The 15,195-nt window shown below is 43.7% G+C and overlaps 1 non-coding gene across 1 annotated transcript; it reads left to right on the forward strand.

Moving 5' to 3' along the window:
- Window positions 1-13,361: 13,361 nt before the first annotated feature.
- On the forward strand, window positions 13,362-13,434 carry TRNAP-GGG (transfer RNA proline (anticodon GGG)). Its single transcript has one exon. It is a non-coding gene; the product is annotated as a tRNA-Pro (tRNA).
- Window positions 13,435-15,195: the final 1,761 nt, after the last annotated feature.

Below are 15,195 nucleotides of genomic sequence, written 5' to 3' on the forward strand. Positions count from 1 at the left end.
AAAAGGCAAGATTTTAGACAAAGCAAAAATAGAAAGCAAAATTAAAGCCCCAATTCATTGGTACTCATACTTGCAGCTTAGGCATTGTTTAGGCATAAAGAAAACTCACAAATGGGTATTAACTCCTTTTGAACAATTACTGCTACAAGATAGGACACAACAACCATGGCTGATCACGGTTCTCTATAATATTCTCAATGAAACCGAGGAGAAAGACCTTTTATTATATCAAAAACAATGGAACAAGGATCTGGTAAACGGCACCTGAAGCAGACTGGGAAAATATCTGGTCATCTCCAAGTTACACATCTAAGATTATAAAAGTCAAATTACAATAATTAAAGATGTTAACATGATGGTACTTATGTAGATCAATACAACACCGTTTTGACTCCTCTGTCTCATCCTATTGCCCAAGTAACTGCGGTCAAATTTCCACTTACCTGCACGTTTGGTGGGAGTGCCCAGACATTCAACTTTTCTGGTCTCAAATTGTAACCACAATCAATCAAATCTTATAAATCCAAATCCCTCTCGACCTGGGAGTAATACTGTTAGACTGTTGGAATGATGATAGAGTGACAAAAAACAAAAGAAGTATGGTGTCAATTTTATTATCTCTAGCTAAATCTATGGTAGCTAATAAATGGCAAGATAAAAAACTACCCACTCTCCAATCCTGGAAAGAAAGAATATGGGACTATTTTATATTCACTAAATTAGCATATCAAATTTAAATATTTCACCCAGAACCTATGAAAAAAATGTGATAGATCAATGGTATCCAATAGTTACTTTCCTGTCATTTGAAAATATCCTCCCTAGAAATGCCTTGTATGAAAAACTGATTTATTTTTGAAAAACTATACAATGACCTTAATCTATGCTAGATAAAGAAAGTGACTGTTTGTAATGTTATTAAAGAATTCAGGTTTTCACGGCTGGTAACATCATTAGGGTTTGTAAAATCTTATTGTTCGGTAGAATCTTATTGTTATTGTTTGGTAAGAATGAAACATTTATGTATCAAGATATTGATTGTTATTGACTAATACTAAATAAAGTTTAAAAAATGAAGGAAAAAAAAGAATAGTTTTCGTAAGTATAGCCTTTTGAGTGGTTGGGGAAACAGTTGTCTGTCCTTAACCTACTGCCTTAACTTGAAAGGGCAGCTGCTATAAAAGCTTTCTCAGCCCCATCCACCTCATAGGGTGTCTGTTGTGGGGGGAGGAGATTGTGACCGCTCTGAGACTCTGGGATTCAGAGTCTAGGACAGAATATAAATTCAGTATCTTCTTCTTATTAAACATTCTCTTTCTCAACTCTTTATTCCATGTATAATTTCATAAATCTCTATCATGTCCCCTCTTAGTCATCTTTTTACTTACAACAGATACTAAATGAGTGCCCAGGTGGAATTATGACATATGGTAAATTCATCTGCTTTAAGATTTGTTAAGGTTTGCACCCAGATATAGCCTTCCTTTTTTCATTTTTTAAAAACAAAGTGAATGGCTTTTTCAAAAATGATGCAAGAAGAGCTTTTGCATTGCCAGAGCTTTTGTTGTAACAGGAGCTCTTTTGCATATTAGGCCACACACCCCTGAAGTAGCCAATCCTCCTGGAGCTTACAGTAGGCCCTGTACGAAGAGCCCTGTAAGCTTTTGGGGGATTGATGATGATGAAAACCTCCAGCATAAAATGCTCGATCATACAGGCCATTCGTTTATTTCTTCTGTTTACAGGCCTCTGACTGATCCTATATCATGGAATCGCATTATTTTATTTTAACTTTATTTTATCAAATTTATATCCCGCCCTCCCTTGACGCTAGATCCTGGCATTCTTTCGTTTGAATGGGGGAGGAGGACTGCTTCCAAAAAAATATTTTTTTTCCTGTTTTGAAGCTTAATCATATAAGAAAATCTTTAGCCAAGTCAGGTTTTTAATCACTATGTTAGTCATCTCAGTGGTTACATAAGGAACACTGTAGGAGCATTTCAAATACCATCAGCCCTTGGCTCTAGAATAGCAATGAGGATGAAGCATTAAAATATGTACTCATAAAGGCAAATACGGCTAGACTGTGGCAGAGAGAGATCATCTCTCTGTTTGTTCCGGAACACATCTTTACATGAATTCAGCTCATTTCTAAGACAATACTGTGGAAGTATAGCTAATGTGCATTAATTATTTGCACATATGGTGATATGCTGATGTTAGCTAATGCTTCGTTCAGGATAGACATACTGGAGAGACATTAAAGAGCAGACTAAATATTTGCATTGTTTGTGGGGGGAAAAAACCTCGATTTCATCTCTGTGTCTTCTTCAACTTCTGCCTCTGCTGGGTTCATTTTCTATGATTCATGGAATGCAATATCTCAACTCTTGCAAAAGAGAATGCCCCCCCCCCTTAAATCTAAATCCCCATAAAAGGTATGTGTTTTCGGAGCAATTGAATATTTAGTAACACTTTAAAATAATTGTCAAATCATTATTATTTTTCACAGTGGCGCGTCTTGTTTAATATTAATCATGAGCTTATCCTATGTCAGAAGTACCCATAAAGGATTTCGACTGCAGTTTATGAGGAATGGACTGCTTAGAGGTATTCTAAAATATTTATATGTAATGGGTTTTTTCTTTTATTTTAACATGACTGTTTCCTTCCAAGATGAACTAACTTCATTCAGCAAAACAGAAGGCAGAAATACTGCGGTGGGTTCGAAGAACCTTTTTGGAAATGTTGAGCTCTTTTGCAAGGAATAGCCGAATTACAGATTTGAAGAGCAGCATGGCCCAAGGGATTGTCCATTCTAACCAGCTACTGAGCCATGGTATCTAAATCATCTCTGGCAGAGGCTTGTCCAATCTCCTTTGAAAAAACTTCACTGAAGTATAAAATGCAATTTTCCTAAGTGACTTTGTCGGCTGCCTTTTCCTTGCCCGAGCTTTCTTGTGTGGAGCTAGTTGCCTTTTTGTGTTATGCTCCCCCGTAGTAAATGGGCATCTTTTCCCGTTCATCTCTCTAGGACGTTTTTAAACATTCGGAAGCTGTTAAGTTTCCTGCTGCTTTGCTATTTTCCCACTTTGCCCTATCGTTCAGTCTCACCGCATCTAAGTATTTTACTTTATCATACTTTGCCAGCCTCTTCTGAGTCACATTGCTCGAACAGAAAACGTGTTGATTTAAAGTTTAAGCAAGGCATGGTGTAGAGTAATGGTTCCTAGCCTTTCTGACAGCCTTTCCAGGTCCAAGTTTACCTGGTATGGTAATGACGTTGACGATGCCGACTGTAGATTTATACTCCACTCTTCTCTCTGAATCAGAGTCTCAGAGCGGCTTACAATCGCCTTTATTTTCTTCCCCCACAACAGACACCCTGTGAGGTGGGCGGGGCTGAGAGAGCTCTCACAGCAGCTGCCCTTTCAAGGACAACTCCTGCGATAACTATGGCTAACCCAAGGCCATTCCAACTACTACACCAAACTGACCCACCCAGGTCTGACCACCTTGGCACCCATCTAGTTCAGCATTCCATTTTCTGCAGTGGTTAACCAGATGTTTTTGAGAAGCCAACAATTATCACACAAAGGGGCATTCCGACATACGCAGCCTTTGCATATGGAGGTTACATTCCAGCTTTTGATCACCCTCTCCTTCTCTGTTACTCCCACTAAACCCCGCCCCCCCCCTAAGATTCTCACTCTTGTAACCATTAGAACATGTTTTACTTGACCGACATGTACATGCAGTGAAGAAAAATTACCAACTAATGTATGACATAGAAGATGCTGTTTCCAAGGCCAGATCTTGGTTTCCAAGATACAAAAGAGAGCAATGGAAAGGGTTAGGGGGGCATTAGAGAGGGCTGGCCTAGGTCCCACTTTCAGATGCTTGTGACCCACTTTTGGGGCCTCAAATCACAGGTTGGGAAGCACTGGTGCATCGCAAAATTGGTACAGCACAAGGCCAGTAATACCCTTTGGCCGTATAGTGAGACTACAGTGACACTTGACCATCTAGCTTCATGTTGTCTTCTGTATCTGCAGTGCCTCTCCAGTGACTTCCTGCTTCTTGAGATCTTTTAACTGAGTTTGCCAAGGACTGAGCTTGGGACCTTCCGCCTGAGCGATGTGTGTTCTCTCAGTGACACATTCCGTCCTAGCAAGCACACATGATACACGTCCCCCCCCCCCTCATTCTTGCAGCAGTTTGGAACCTATTCTTTTGAGGTGCAATCCCAAAGTACTAGGGCATGTTCAAATTCAGTGCTGTTCTTCTGTATATAGTTACTACTTATTCAGTACGGCGGGCCAAAATACCGTGCAGCTGACCTACCGATACTTTATTTTGTGATTTCTACACACGAGAGTCCAGGGGTGCAAGTTCTCATTACAGGGGACCTCCTGTGCAGGTATCTGAATTGGACAGTGATTCAGCCTTCCATCCTTCCAAGGTCAGTAAAATGAGTACCCAGCTTGCTGGGGGGAAAGTCGAGATGGCTGGGGAAGGCAATGGCAAGCCACCCCTTAAAAAGTCTGCCGTGAAAATGTTGCAAAAGCAACGTCACCCCAGAGTCAGAAACGACTGGTGCTTGCACAGGGGACCTTTCCCTTTTTCTTGAATAGTAGCTCCATCTTCTTAAATGATTCTTGCTGTCCATCTGTCTGCAGAAAGCACAAAACATAAAGGTCCCACGAAGACATTTTTGATAAAGGGATCAGAACTGTGGCAGAATGGAAGAATCCAATAAGGTGCCTTAGATATAAAGGCACCTTATTGGATTCTTCCATTCTACCACAGTTGTAGTTGTAGTCCATTGCAGTGGTTATTATAGATATTGTTTTGCTATCACTGCCTTGTCTTCATAAGCCTACTTGCCTAGGCAGGTAAAGGAGATTGTAAACTGCTCTGAGACTCTGAGATTTAGGGTATTAATCCAATATCTTCTCTATCTTCTTTTTCACGCACTGCAGCAACAATCCAATCTGGGGTTCTGCCTCTCTTCTGAGTATTTTTTTTAGAATGCTTGGAAGATCTGATCACGGATCTCTCAGCATCATGTCTGTTTTGGCTCTTGGTGCTGTGTTTTTCTCTGTGTTGCATATTCATAAGTAAAAGGGATAAGTGGAGGCTTTGGAGGATGTCCACATTCATGGACATGGAAGTGTCTGGTGCAAAGGTTCATCTAATTTGCTCTGCTGCTACATTCTTGTCCTCTTCTGGGGCAGTCACAGCCAATAGGAAACAGGGGCAACCCCTCCGCTTAGACTTCTGTCCACCCAAGGACGTTATGGGGCAGCTCGATCTTGCGTTAGGGATATCAGACAAGCAACTGAGATATGTGTTTATGTGTTTTATTTGTTTTAAATATATAATTTTAAATGCTTAATATATCACCCAGAAGATCTTCGGGGCTCTCACTACACCAGACCACTGGTGGTTTGGTGTAGTCTCACTGACCATCACCCAGAAGATCTTGGGGTGTAGTGAGAGCCAGTGTGGTGTAGTGGTTAAGTGTGCGGACTCTTATCTGGGAGAACCGGTTTTGATTACCCACTCCTCCATTTACAGCTGCTGGAATGGCCTTGGGTTAGCCTTAGCTGTCACAGGAGTTGTCCTTGAAAGGGCAGCTGCTGCGAGAGCCCAATCAGCCCACCTACCTCACAAGGTGTCTGTTGTGGGGGGAGAAGATAAAGGAGATTGTAAGCCGCTCTGAGTCTCTGATTCAGAGATTCAGAGAGAAGGGCGGGGTATAAATCTATAGTCTTCTTCTTCTATAATTTTAAATGTATAATTTTAAATGCTTAAATGCTTTAAATATATAGTTTTAAATGCTTTTCAATGTTTGAAAAGTTTTACTGTTCACCCCCTCCTGGAGTCCCTGAGTTGTATGGAAAGACAAAACAGAAATGTCTTCATTAAAGAAGTAAAGAAATAAAATAGGTCTCAGGAAACAAAGATCTTGTGGGTGAGTGATGAAGATGGTCCATTGCTTACTTCTTGTCTGCTGTTTGCCTCTTGGCTCTGTTGAACTTCACAGTGATATTTTTGTTGACTTGAATGGACACAGATTTCTAGATCCTTCATGCATAGCATCCTATTTTGGTAGGGGAGTTGGAGTGCTCGTGTTTGCATCTGCAGGAGGAAGCTGCCCAAGGGAATTGGCGAAGAAACTGAGAACTCAGCATGTTGATCAGTGCTAAGGCCTCAGAGTATCTCATGTCTCCTGGGGTAAATTACATCACTGGGTCTTGGTAGAAGATCGGTCAACTTCTTTGACTTCAGAACAGCTTGCAACAAAGGGAGTTTTTAACCCTAGAGCAGCGGTGGCCAACGGTAGCTCTCCAGATGTTTTTTTGCCTACAACCGCCATCAGTCTCAGCCAGCATGGCCAATGGCTGGGGCTGATGGGAGTTGTAGGCAAAAAACATCTGGAGAGCTACCGTTTGCCACCCCTGCCCTAGAGCTTTCCTCTCTTCCCCTTAGTATTTTTATAACAAAGTCTGAACACTCAAATAAATCATCAGGCAAATAAGAGAGCTTTCTGAAATGTAGAAAATCAGCTCACGGCATTTCTGCTTCTCATAACAATGCTTTGGAGTATTGGTCTGCGAGGGCAATAAATATGTCAGTCTGCTGATACTCTTGATAAAGCTCTAGTGGCTACTGCCTCTGGTTTCATATTTGGTTCATAGGCGGTTAGACGGTGATCTAACCATACAGCTCCCCGTATCTTCTCCCTAATATTGCTTGCTAATCAGGAATATGCCATGGAGTACAGAGGAGCTATCGGAATCTGTTTGTAGTTGTCTCTCTTTTGTGTTTAAAAAAAAATTCTCACTTCCAATAACAAATTAATTCTTTTTTAAAGTATCGTTTGAGACTAATTTTATGTATTAACAGATTTTGGGTTGCAATCTTGGCAGTTGTCTTTGCGTTAGGAATATCAGACAAGCAACTCAGATGCAAAGACTAGGTGCTGGATAATTTTTAAAAAGTAGATAAATAGTAATCCTGAATATGTAAAATCCCAAGTGTATTGGCAGCTTCTGGCTCTCTCATTGGCTGTGGTGTGCACTCCATTGGCCAATCAACCGCCACTCAAGTTCACTTGCATTCCATTGACTGAGTCCACTCCTCTGTCCTGCCCGCTGTTGCCTGCCAACTCTCTGTGGCAATCAGAAGAGAAAGCAGGCAGCGACGGTGGGGAGACAGCAAGGAGACTGGGAACAAAGATGGTATTCCCCAACCCCGAGCTGGCAACCCTAAAGCAGATACTCAAAGATGAAAGGCTGGGTGTGGTGAATCGTGTATGTTAGGGTTGCCAGTCCCCCCGGTGGGGGTAGGAGATCCCCCAGCTTGGAGGCCCACCCCCTGCTTCAGGGTCATCAGAAAGCAGGGAGGGAGAGGAAATATCTGCTGGGCACTCCCATTATTCCCTATAGAGACCAATTCCCATAGGGTGTAATGGTGAATTGATCTGTGAGTATCTGGGGCTCGGGGGGGGGATGTTTTTTGAGGTAAAGGCACCAAATTTTCAGCATAGCATCCAATGCCACTCCTCAAAACACCATCCAAGTTTCAAAAAGATTGGACAAGGGGGTCAAATTCTATGAGCCCCCAAAGAAGGTGCACCTATCTTTCATTATTTCGTTATTTCTGATTGAGGGAAGGCATTGAAAAGGTGTGCAGTCCCTTTAAATGTGATGGCCAAAACTCCCTTTGGAGTTCAATTATGCTTGTCGCAACCTTGCTCCTGGCTCGTCCCCCAATGACTCCTGTCTCCACCCCCAAAGCCTCCTGGCTCCACCCCCAGCGTCCCCAGATATTTCTTGAATTGAACTTGACAACCCTAGTTTAAGTCCACGTGTCGATTAGGTTCCTAAATTAAGGGTAATGCCCATGAGTTCACATCAGTTTCCTAATTTTATGGCAACTAAATTTCTGATGTCCTCCCCCCCCCCCCCCCGCAAGAAAGCAAGCAAGAAGAATTTTCTTTTGCAAATCCAGGAAGGTTTGACATGAGGCTCTATTACAGCAACATCAGAATGAAGGTATGATACAGACTCTACACACTCTTTACACGAGTGATTTACTCGGAACTACTCAATGCTGGCCGTTTCCTTCAACTTACGTTGGCAGTTTACATTACACTGATTTCTTAGATCTGTGCAAAAGGGGGGGGGGAGCCCTAATCTTGCTCAGTAATTATACACCACAATTAATATAATCATATAGTGTAATGAAGTGGGATCGGATCCCCCCCCCAAATGTGTCAAATGATTATAATTTCCAGTAATTATATGTAATAAGATTCATTAAATCTGTCTTGTTTGGATCTCAGGGATACTGTGGCTGAGATGGTGTCATTCCTGTTGGCTCAACCTGGCCCATAAGTATGTAGAGCAGAGGTGTCGAAGTCATTTATTATGAGGGCCGGATATGACATAAATGAAACCTTGTCGGGCCAGGCCATGTTGGGACGGGCCGTGTGTTCCTATTTAACATTAGGTAGCTGAGATATAAACTTTATAAAGGATATAGACAAACACAATTAAAAGATTTTCTTAAAAAAAAACCCTTAAAATAAAACATGCTTAAAACATTAGTACTCATTGGTCTTAAAGGTGCTTTCTTTGTATTTCTTCCATGGAATCCGGGGAATTGGGCAAAGGAAGCTCTGGCTCTTTCCTTCCTTCCCCAGGGAACTAGGATGGGGAGGAGCCTCAGCCAATAGAAGGAAGAGAGGCTTGGCTCAGTAGTGCTGCTGTGCGATTGAGAGAGCGTGGCAAAGCAAGTTCTGCCTCCCCCTGTTCCTCCCCAATGGAGGAGCCTCAGCCAATTGAGAAAACAGAGGCTTTGCTCCGTAGCTCCTGTGCAATTGAGCAAGCCTTGCAAAGCAAGCTGAAATGCAGACAGAAGCAAGAGAAAGGGTGAAGGAATCAGACAAAAGCCAGTTGCTCGGGGGCCTAATAGGAATCTCTGGGGGCCTGATTTGGCCCTCAGGCCTCATGTTTGACACCCCTGATTTAGAGAGATGGGCGGAGAAACCATGAGCAACGGAAGTCTAATCTGATGGCTTCAGTTAGCTTTGCCCAGATTTTGATTCCATTTGTAGCTGTAGAGTTATTGTCTAGCATATCTGCTTCCGAAGACACTCTAATAAAAAAAAGCAAAACTGTGAGGCTCAAACATTATAGCAGGGAACAGACCCATGCTGCCATCTAATTTTAATTGCAGTTGTATCATTTACTCCAGATATAGCAGCAGTACTGTCATTATTTGCTTTGAAGTGTTGCTGGTTTTTGACAGCCTCTGAGTACTTACGGGCCTGGAACTGCTGTGTACATCTGCTAGAAATGCATGTCATATGAACTGCTTGGAAGGCTAGCTGTGTACTAAATATATAAGTATACTCAATATACAATTTTGCAATGTCCAACATAGTGAAGAGTTCTGGTGAGCCCAAAACCTTGTGCTATGTTTTGTGTCAATTTTGCTTGGCCGTATTAAAAGGTAGAATTTTATTGCATGAAGAAGAGTTTGGATTTATACCCCACCCTTCACTACCTGAAGGAGTCTCCGAGTGGCTTACAATCTCCTTTCCTTTCCCTTCCCTGCAGCAAACACTCTGTGAGGTAAGTGGGGCTGAGAGAGCTCTCCCAGAACTGCTCTTGAGCCGAGCAGCTCTGCGAGAACTTGTTACTGACCCAAGGTCAGTGCAACAGGTGCAGGTGGAGAAGTGGGGAATCAAACCCAGTTCTCCCAGGTAATTTATTTATTTATTTATTTATTACTTTGCATTTATATCCCGCCCTCTCCGCAAGCAGACTCAGGGCGGCTTACAGTATCATAAAAACAATCAATTCCATAAAACATATAAAACCATAATACATTTATCAGTTTAAAACTATTACGCTATCTCAATCCAGTCTGGCGGTATTGGGTTCTGACTATGACCACCAGCTTCTGTAGGGTGTCCGGTGGCAGCCCATTTTCAGTCAACCAGAAAAGCCTGTCTAAACAGTTCGGTCTTACAGGCCCTGCGGAACGTCGACAAATCCCGCAGGGCCCTTATAGCTTCTGGGAGGGTGTTCCAGAGTTCTGGTGCTGCCACCGAGAAGGCCCTAGATCTTGTTGCGCATAGCCTGGCTTCTTTTGGGCCAGGGGCAGACAGCAGATTTTTTGTCCCTGATCGCAGTGTTCTCTGGGGGATATATGGGGAAAGGCGGTCCCGTAGATAGGCAGGTCCCTGACCATAAAGGGCTTTAAAGGTTAATACCAACACCTTGAAGCGAACTCGGAACACAACAGGCAACCAGTGCAGCTCTCTCAGCACTGGCCGAATGTGCTCCCGTCGTGGTAGCCCCATTAACAGCCGTGCCGCAGCGTTCTGCACTAGTTGTAGTCTCCGGGTTAGCGTCAGGGGTAGCCCCATGTAGAGAGCATTACAGTGATCTATTCTTGAGGTGACCGTAGCATGGATTACCGTCGCTAGGCGCTGCGGTCCAGGTAAGGGGCCAGCTCCCATGCTTGCCGAAGATGGAAAAAGGCAGATCTAACAGTGGCTGCCACCTGAGCCTCCATTGTAAGGGAGGACTCAAGGAGCACGCCTACGCTCTTGACCTTGGGGACCGGTATTAGTGGCACCCCGTCAAGGGCCGGCTAGAGTTCAGGCACTTAACCACTACTCCAAACTGGCCAAAGGCTGTAATAATATCCATCCACCCAGACTTTTAATGGCATAAACCATGATAATATAATATTAGGTGCCTGAGCCATAATAAATATTACAGTAAAAACACAACAAGGTTAAAAACTATGTTAAAATTGTCAGCCCCAGGGCATAATACAGAATACAGCATGTTGAACATCAGGGCAAAAGTTTTGCACAAATCTTCTTGGCAGCCGATGCATTCAGTGACATCATATAGGTGACATAATGGTCATCATCAGATAGGAGGTAAATTATTTTGCTTTCCACTGAATGTGAGGCTAGCCTGACTAAAATGGCTGCAAGGAATTTGGCCCTAGGAATCTATTAAAGCTCACAAAACAGGGCTCCTGAGATAACATACTCGCTGAGCAAACTGGTGTATGCTGATAACAGCCAACTAACATGGTGGTTCTGAAATCTGAGAGCTGTAAAGGCTTCTTTGCATTTATGGAAGGTGATATCGGACAAATTGGAAGCTCTGATGTATCAACGTTCCTTCTAAGCTGCAGAGCCTTGTGAGCAAAAATTCTACTTTGTGAGCTACAGGTATTAAAGTTGTGAGCTACTGCGGAAATTAGCTTGCTCTGGGACCATTTTTCCTGAGCTAAGACAAAAATGTGTGAGCCGGAGGCTAAAAATCTGTGAGCCAGCACAATCTAACTCATCTCAGAGGGAACACTGGGTGTGATCCCGTTGAACAGTTTAAACCCACGCGGGAAAACTAGAACTGATAAAGAGTCTCCCTATCTAAGGTAACATATCAGATTCTGAGTTTTGAACCTATCCAGAAGGTCACCAGTTATTGGATAACAGCAGAAAAGGCTGTGCTAGCTGGCAACCCAAGAGGTGTCTTTCTGGAGCTGGATAAAACACGGCTTAGAAAGAAGAATTCTTTAACTTTCTCCAGTGATTAATTAAGGCAATGTGGGTGCAGTCCCTAATGGAAGGCAAGCCAGATTCAGCTCACAGCAGGGCAGCTGGAGTGCCCTGAAGGCAGGGATCAGAATTTTCTTTGGGATAGCGTTTTGTGTTATCTCCAGGCTGGATATCAACCCCATACAGAGCCAGTTTGGTGTAGTGGTTGACTCTTATCTGGGAGAACCGGGTTTGATTTCCCACTCCTCCACTTGTACCTGTTGGAATGGACTTGGGTCAGCCATAGCTCTTGCAAGAGTTCTTCTTGAAAGGGCAACTTCTGTGAAAGCCCTCTTAGCCCCACCCACCTCACAGGGTGTTGTGGGGGAAGAAGATAAAGGAGGTTGTAAGCTGCTCTCAGTCTCTGATTCAGAGAGAAGGGTGGGGTATAAATCTGCAATTCTTCTTCTTCTACAAGAGTTGGGTAATGACTTTACTCTGGAACAATTTCAAAGCAGGGTCTATTAAGAAGTCACCTTTTGAGTGATAGAACTTAAGAATAGCCCCAGTCTGTCCTGCCACTGAGGAACTTCATTATTGCTAGATGAGCCTTCCAGGAGAGATTTTTCAGAATAGATACCTTTTGCTCGCCAAGTGAAGGTGGAATAAACTCTGGGCCTGTCTGTCTTGCCACTCTGTCATTGAGGTATAGGTTGAAGAGCAGGGGAGCTAGAATGCACCCCTGTTTTACCTTTCTGAGGATTGGGATCTCCCCCGTTAGTAATCCAGAGGTGCCCACTCTTATTTTAGCTGTTAGATCGCTTTGGAGTTTGAGTATCAAAAACAGTAGCCGTTTATCAATGTTTTTAATGGCCACCTTTGACCAAAGCCGGCCCACAAAGCCACAAACAGATGTTTGGTAAGGCCCTTCATGCATTTTAGGGTGAGATGGTGTAAGATCAGGCACAGGCAGTGATCCATTGTACGTTGTCCTTTTCTGAAGCCCATTTGCTCTGGTCAGATGATTAAGTTGGAGGATTTCCAGCCCTCCAACTTACCCAAGAGACATTTGCTGTAGATTTTGGAGACTGTATCCAGTTTGGTGTAGTGGTTAAGTGCGTGGACTCTTATCTGGGAGAATCAGGTTTGATTCCCCACTCCTTCACATGCAGCTGCTGGAATGGCTCAGCCATAGCTCTTGCAGAGTTTGTCCTTGAAAGGGCAGCTTCTGTGAGAGCTCTCTCAGCCTCACATACCTCACAGGGTGTCTGTTGTGGGGGAGGAAGATAAAGGAGATTGTGAGCCGCTCTGAGACTCTGAGATTCAGAGTGGAGGGCGGGATATAAATCCAATATCTTTTTCTTCTTTAGCAAGCTAATTGGGCAGTAATAACTGGGAACCTGTTTATCCCTATTTTTATATATTTGGACCATGATGCTGTATATCCACCCTAAGAGGAAGACTCCTGTTATGTAGATCTGGGTGAACAGTTTGGCCAAAATTGGGGCCCATCAGGCAGAGAAGAATATGAATAATTTGGTGGGGGGAGGATTATGTCCTGCCCTGGGGCCTTACCAGAAGAAAGGGAAGAGATCAGACCTTTTATCTCAGAAGTCGATACAGGAGACCACTGGGACAAGATAGATTGATCAGGGGTGTTGATCTTATTTGTCACGAGGGCTGGATCTGAAATAAATGAGACCTTGTTGGGCCAGGTCATGTTGAGCCATGTGTGTACCTATTTATGATTAGATAGCAGAAATATAAACTCTATAAAGGGGGGGATGGTGGCTCAGTGGTAGAGCATCTGCTTGGGAAGCAGAAGGTCCCAGGTTCAATCCCTGGCATCTCCAAAAAAGGGTCCAGGCAAATAGGTGTGAAAAACCTCAGCTTGAGACCCTGGAGAGCCGCTGCCAGTCTGAGAAGACAATACTGACTTTGATGGACCAAAGGTCTGATTCAGTATAAGGCAGCTTCATATGTTCATATATGTTCAAAGGACACAGACAAACACAATTAAGTTTTTTTAAAAAATTAAAACATGCTTAAAACATTAGCACTCAGTCTTAAAGGTGCTTTCTTTGTATCCCTCCTGTGCGATCCAGGGAACTGGGCAAAGGAAGCTCTCTCCTTCCCTTCCCAGGGGACCAGGAGGGGGAGGAGCTTCAGCCAATAGAAGGAAGAGAGTCTTGTCTCAGTAGCTCTGCTGTGTGATTGAGAGAACCTGTCAAAACAAGCTCTCCCTCCCCCCCCTTCCTCCCCAAGGGAGGAGCCTCAGCCAATGGAGAAAATAGAGGTTTTGCTCTAGCTCCTGTATGATTGAGCAAACCTTGTGAAGCAAGCTGTGATGTAGAAGCAAGCAAGAGAGAGAGAGAAGGAAGCAGATGACAGCCAGTTGCTCGGCGGCCTGATAGGAGCCCCCCTGGGGTCTGATTTGGCCCCTAGGCTGCATGTTTGACACTCCTGAGATATATTAATGGAGGGAACTTGCACAGAAACCCTATTAGGAGGAATGGATGGGATCCTGAAGATCTGACAGAAATGGGCATGCCAGTCTTCAGCTGGGACCTGAGCCTCTACCAGGGGGGAAGCCTTACCCAGGCCAGTTCCCAAAACTGGGATTCCCTCCTCTCTAGAATGGCCTGGCCCAGCTCCTTCCATTGTAATTTATCAAAAGCATGCTTCTTTTCCTTTAGAAGCTTTTTATAAGTTGCTTTAGAAGCTTCTTATGTTGACCTGATAAGATAAAAGGACAGTAGGGAGGGCACCATGGTCATAGCTGAGCACCTGTCGTGTGCAATGAACAAGCTGTTTCCTAACTGTTGTATCCTCCTGGTCAAACCAGTCTGCAGAAGGGTAGTTTTTGGATTTAGAAGTCTTTCAGTAGAAAGGAATGGTCTAGGCAGGGGTGGCCAAACTTGCGGGGTGACATGATAGAGGTTTACAAGATAATGCATGGGATGGAGAAAGTAGAGAAAGAAGTACTTTTCTCCCTTTCTCACAATACAAGAACTCGTGGGCATTCGATGAAATTGCTGAGCAGATAGGTTAAAACGGATAAAAGGAAGTACTTCTTCACCCAAAGGGTGATTAACATGTGGAATTCACTGCCACAGGAGGTGGTGGCGGCCACAAGTATAGCCACCTTCAAGAGGGGTTTAGATAAAAATATGGAGCACAGGTCCATCAGTGGCTATTAGCCACAGTGTGTGTGTATATATAATTTTTTTTGCCACTGTGTGACACAGAGTGTTGGACTGGATGGGCCGTTGGCCTGATCCAACATGGCTTCTCTTATGTTCTTATGCTTAATGTATGAGCTACATAGAATAAATGTCAGATGTTTGAGAGCTATAAGACAAGTCAGGCAGGCAGGATGGAAGGCAGGCAGGCAGGCAGGAAGGAAGGAAGGAAGGAAGGAAGGAAGGAAGACAGGAAGGCAGATAGATGGGGGAGGGAGGGAGAGGTGGAAAGAAAGCAGCTTTGACTTTAAATGCATTCTTCAAGCCACAGGCTGCTTGGCTCGGAGAAGTGATTTATAGAGAGAAATGCCTTCTCATAGCTGGCTGACAGGCAAGTGAGAACTTTGAGTGCCACACAATACGTGTGAAAGA

The sequence above is a fragment of the Heteronotia binoei genome, chromosome 9 (assembly GCF_032191835.1).
Source record: "Heteronotia binoei isolate CCM8104 ecotype False Entrance Well chromosome 9, APGP_CSIRO_Hbin_v1, whole genome shotgun sequence".
NCBI classification, from domain to species: Eukaryota; Metazoa; Chordata; class Lepidosauria; order Squamata; family Gekkonidae; genus Heteronotia; species Heteronotia binoei.